Source organism: Mesitornis unicolor, unplaced genomic scaffold (genome assembly GCF_000695765.1).
Source record: "Mesitornis unicolor isolate BGI_N332 unplaced genomic scaffold, ASM69576v1 scaffold24925, whole genome shotgun sequence".
NCBI lineage: Eukaryota > Metazoa > Chordata > Aves > Mesitornithiformes > Mesitornithidae > Mesitornis > Mesitornis unicolor.
In genome coordinates, this window is record NW_010186510.1 from 30,101 (window position 1) to 35,948 (window position 5,848).

The following is a 5,848-nucleotide window of genomic DNA, read 5'->3' on the forward strand; positions in this document are numbered from 1 at the left end:
GGTTTACACCAGCCAGATTGGTGACAGGCTTGCCTCAGCCCCTCAAGTTTGTCTGACAAACGCAGGGGGAAGATGAAGGGTCTGTAGGCTCACTGCCATCGGCAAGGACTAGAGGAACAAGGTGCAGCAGAGACTGGGGACCAGGGTTCTTCATTGCTCTCCAAACATCTGGGGATTGTGTGCTGCTGTTAGCAAAATAGAGCATCCCCCTCTCTGAAAAATATAACCCGTTCTTCTGGAAAATACTTCTAGAAAATAAATGACTTCAGGAAAGTACCAGGGAGAGAAGTTCTCCAGGCATTAGTATAGAGGTTGTGCTCGTAGACAGGCATGCTTGCACTGTCATGGCTCGGGTCCATGTGGTTAACCCATCTCTTAGTCAATTGATTGATGTTTTACAGATTGCCAGACTATGAAGATGGATGATGCTGATATTCAAGGCAGAAATACCAGAAAGAAAACCAGAAGAGGCTCTGGGCTGTGATGAGCAGTGGGTACATGAGTAGCACAGGCAGCATTGGACACACAGCAGCTGCCAGCCATGTTTTCCTGCAGTAGTTAGAGCCTCTGTGAGAATCAGGCTGTATTGAATATGCTAAAAACTGTTTTTAAGCAGTCTTGACAGTGATACTGAAACTTGTGCAGAGATGTGCTCGCTCTGAAATGAAAAGTCCTTGGGGGTGGGGGTGAAGAGGGCCTCCACCTCAAAGTGCACCTACCCTCTGCCCCAGAGCCTTGCCAGAATTTTTTGCAGGAAGTGGTGTTAAAGTCAACTGTTGCCTTTCTTACAGATTTGTTTCTGCCCGGGTCTATGAGAAGCGCCCAGCAGTCTGGCGTCGAGCTCCCCAGGGCTCCCACATCTGCTGGCAACACCTCCTGCCCACCCCTGCAGGCACTCATTGCTGTGGACGAGCACCTATTTGGCATCTTCCTACAGCTGTGCAAAGCTCCAGCTGCTGCCCACATCTGGGTAGCCAAGCTTGCATCCAGACAAGGGTGTTGACGTTTCCCAGCAGGCAGGGCAGAGGTGATGCTCCCTTCCAGAGAGTCAGCTAGAACCCTCCCAAAGAGACAGCCAGACCCAGCTTGGGCTAGCTAAAGCAGCACATTTATTCTAAGGCACAGACAAGTAAAAATTTCAGCAAGACCTACAGGAAGGATTTAAAAACTGATTTTTTTAAACCCAAGTCTGTAGGAGGCAAAGTTATTACATTGCAACACTCACATTGAGCTGTTTGGTTTAGTAGGTCAGACTGAGCACAAATGTAGCTTCATTTCTCCCATTTCTATCTACCATCTTCAGATGTAGGCCAACTTCCCTTTAGATTCAGTCAAACAGTAAAAGATCTGATTTCCAAAGGTCTAACTTACCTGTACTGCCTGCTACCTTCAGAAAAAGCCAGGAGCTCCTGGTGTGTGTGAAGTACCCTTTTCTCTGCAGGTCTGCAAGAACCCAAAATCAGTTATCACGTGAGATCCCTGCAAAGCAAAGGCTTCACGTGATGCAACAACCAGCTCGAGGAGGTTCTTTGATTTCCTGCTCTTCAGCTGGTTGTGCAAAGCTGAAGCACGTGAAGAGCGGAGGAGTGCTCCCCTGTATGTGGCTGCTTGGAAGGGTAGTGTGGAGGTGAGGAGAAGCTCTGCTGGCATGGGTATCATGAAAGCAGATAACTGCAAGGGAGCCACGGGCTGCTGTGGGGTTTTTTGGGGAGTGTCACAGAATAACTTGGAGAAACAAGGTGCAAACACTGGGATCAGTCCAGGTACTTCGTTGTGGGTTGCCTAAGTCACCCCACTAGCGTCTCCTCAAAGAAAGGGTCATGCTGTTGGGAGGCTGAAGAGGCTCTGGGGGCTCTTCAGCTTGGGAAAAACAAAACTGGAAAGAGGGGGAGCACCTTAAAATGCGATAACACAAGTGGAATGTCCTGCTACAACTCAACTGGAGGTGCAGCACAGCAATGGGAAGCAGAAAGTCTTCACCTCTCTGCAGCCGACTCCAGCATCTTCCACCTCTCTGAGGGAATGACTTTGGTGGGCCACCTCAAAGAACTGGCATTTGCTACTTCAAGATGTGCAGATAAGCGTGAGGGTTTTTCTGAAACCCTCTGGCATTACTATCTCCATGTGGGGAGACCAGGACAGCACAGCAGAAGTGGGCTGATGAACTCTTACTACACAATTTGCTGGAGGGTGGAGACTTTACAGTGTGCTGGAGGGATCCAAAAACATTTATGCCCTGTCCTTCTAGGAGGGTGGACAGTCCACCATCATCTGCTGTATGTGGTATGTGGTCCTTTCTGTGCACATACTGAAGTCAGTCCCTGCCTGCAGCTGAGGTGGTGGCCGGGAGTTGTGGTAGCTCCTATAGGCCCTCATATGAGGCTGATCTGTGGCAAAGCTGCTGGGGTGTCGGGAATATGCCTTGTGCCTGCAGTCATGGTGAGAACCTGCATCTTGTTGCTTTTCTCCTCAACAAATTGTATGTAGGTGGAACCAATTATATGTAATGTACTTCAGCTTCCTAAATCCAAAGCATAGGAGGCTAAAATGTGCCCTAGATTGACGTCAGCATTATTTCAAGTGTGTAACTGAAGGCAGCATCCCTTTGATATCTGTCTATTAGTATCTGTTTTGCTGATGTCATGGGTAGTTTTTTTCTCCCATTCGTCTGTTTAGAACTTTTAAAAACCATACTTCAAGTATTGATTTTCACCAACAGAATGAAAGAGAATTAGCAAAGATTGGGCAGGGGGGAGGGGAGCGTGTGACTGTTTCAAGAATATGATGCTGTAGAAAATCTTCCTCTGAGCTTTCTGGGTTCAGAAATAAGCCCAGAGTCACATTCTTTGGGGGTATGAAGTACATCACTTGCCAGCCAGTGGACTTTAAACTGTGCCTGTATCTCCTGGCTCTTGGGGATCCAGGTAATGGTTTTGCTTTCCTAAGCACATCTATTCAGTAAGAAATGGTTTCTCAGCAGCTTCAGAAATGCCAGAGCTGGCTCAAAGCTGCACATGAAAATTCACTGCTGTTGCAGGCAGCAGGGAGGGAGGAGTGTGGGGGAGGTGGCAGGGCACATATCTGGGAGGGTTAAGGACAGGGACTGACCTTCAGTGGGCAGGGGCTGGGCTTTCCAGAGGCACTTGGTAGGATGCATCTCTCTTCACCCCACATCATGTTTTCCCTGCACGGGGAAAAGATGGGGAAAAAGAACAGGAAGACTTTCCTGCCTTCAAAAAAGACAACACTTTCAGTAGCTGCTGAGAACCGTCACTCATATATTTCACCTGCTAATACAGTATTCGTAGAAACACTTCATGCTGTAGATTTGGTATAAGCAACAGCTCCACATATGCTGCTGCTTCAGAAAGCTCATATCCACCAACTAATAAAGTGTAATTAGTAACTGGGTCCTTTAATTATGTTATTTTAAGTAAGTTGTTTGCTATGGATGGTAGCAATGTCGGTCCGTTCTCTGTACCATTTCCTTGAAAGCTCTAGCAAGTACTTCTGCCCTCCTGACAAGGCTACTGCTCGAGGAGCTGAGAAATGAGGAGCGACTCTGAGCATGCAGGCAATTAGTGGAAAGTACATCTTATCCCTTCAAAAGCTGATCCTATTAAAGGGCACTCAGCCCACCACACTCAGGCCTTACAGGAAATACCCTAAGAGATCATTTGGGAAAATTTGTTATTCAGAAACAGCAAGTACCAAAGCCACTCAGATAAAAACGACATTTGGGTTCCTGAGAAGCCAGCAAACATCATCCTGAGGGCTGTCCATGTCAACAGCTCCCAGCAGCCCCTGATCCTCCCAGTGCCCCTCATTCCTTCTCAGCATTCCACAGCCGTTACATCCATCCCTCCATATCCAGCTTCTCTGCCCGTCTTACCCCACCGATCCTCCTTCCCTCATCTCTCTGGCATCACCTGCCTCTTGCAGCCACTTGACCCATCCCCAGGGCTCTAATCCCTGTCTGCAGCCGTGCTTAGTGCTGGGACCATTTGCTCCTGCAGCGGCAGCAGCTGGGAGAGCCATGGGTGACCAGGAAGAAGCTGCTGGCCCAGAGCTCAAGCCCAGCTGTGCAAGATGGAGACTGGAGCTGTGAGTGGATGCAAGGGGAGTGAAGCTGTGCAGGAGGATGTGGAAAAAGCCAGCACAAAGTTAAAGCTGGTAAATTTTGACACAAATACCTCCTCTCTTCATTGAAGGAATTAAGGGTTCAGCCTTGTCTTAAAGGACTGTCCTGAGCTGGGGAGCATGTCTCCTCAAATGAGTAGGAGGAGGAGGAAGTGAACTGCACTGATGCAGATTGAGCAACACCACTTTGCCCTGTCTCCCTGTGGAAGTTACTTGCTGTGCCACATTTCATCTTGGAGAAGTATCCAGACATAGGCTTGTGCTTCATTTATTTTCTTTCTATTTTTTCTTTCACAGGCCTGTCTATAAAACATACCTCACCCAACTGATAAGACCCGCAACAAACCACACCATGTTTGGTGTTAAATGCAGGCAGATTGTTCCCTTGGCCTCGCTTCAGTCGTCGTTGCACACGAAAGCCATCAAAGGATAAAGTAGGAATGAGCAAGGCAGCAGAAAGATCATTGGAGCAGGGATGCTGTGGCAGGGCCTGTGGTGTGAGAACCTCCTTAGTCAGAGGGACAGTCATGCTGGGGTGACTCAGCTTGGGGAAATGTGCTTTTTTAGATCACTTAATAAAAGGTTGTTTAGTGGTATTTTTTTATTTAAATAATTGCTATTACTGAATCACTGCTAGTGGATGTCAAGAACAGAGGGAGCATGATGGCGCTAGCTTATCTAGCAGACTTGTTGCTATCACTTCAAAGTATGCTCCATGTGGTACCACCTGTAGCTTAGGCTCTCATTTTCACCATCCCTGGAATTTCGGTAGCTTTGCCATTTTGCCAGGCAGGCACAATTTGAACTGAATTTTCCCATGCTGGTGGCTTGCCTTGAGCTCATTGTTTGTGACAATACTGTGGTGTTTCAGCTGTTTCCAAGAACTTAACTAGGCAGAAATGTTTTGCAGATGACTGTTTTGTACATCACAGCATGTAACAGTGGAAGTTCGGGGCTCAAAACACCAACACAAATCATCAATGCTTCTGAAATTTATCAGCTTCTGCTTTCTCAGACCTCTCACGCTCCCCAGAGACTTCTCTGAATTCTGCGGATGCTTTATGCTGGCACTGCCCTGCTCTGCCTGCTTTATGCCTGCTCTGCCCCAGCACGTCCCTGGTGCATTGTCCGTCCTGCACACAGGCCATGTCTAGGGGATGCTGATCCATGCTTCATCCACAGGTCAACGTTGGAGCAGGACTTTCTCAGCAGTAGTTTATTGCAGCTGCTGGGTGCCATGGACCAGAGGCCAGAAAGCCTCTCAGCCCTCTGCTTTTGATACTCCTGTTGGCACAGGAGGGAAAGGAAGTGTCTTTGTTCCAATGCCAGACAGAAATAGGTTCACCCAAGGATAAAAGGTATGGGGGGAGGAGGAGGAGGGCCCTAGGAGACAGACAGACTGGAGACAGCAGGGGCAGAAGGGGTCAAGATAGCTTGGAGGGGGTAAGTGGAAGAAGAACAGCCTGTAACCAGTACAGCACACTCCTTTCTTGAAACTTGGAACAGGACCCAGCACTGGCAACTCTTCACATTCTTCTGCAACCAGCAATATCTCCTCCATCGGCTGGTGGAGGTGGAGTGGGGTCAGCGGTCAGGACACACGAGCATTGACACGTGGACATCCCCCGTGGGGGCTGCAGCAGCTTGGTGGCCACAAAGCCATGCAGTCAGCTGTGCATCCCTGATGAAAGCTTGTGTGAGGTCCCTG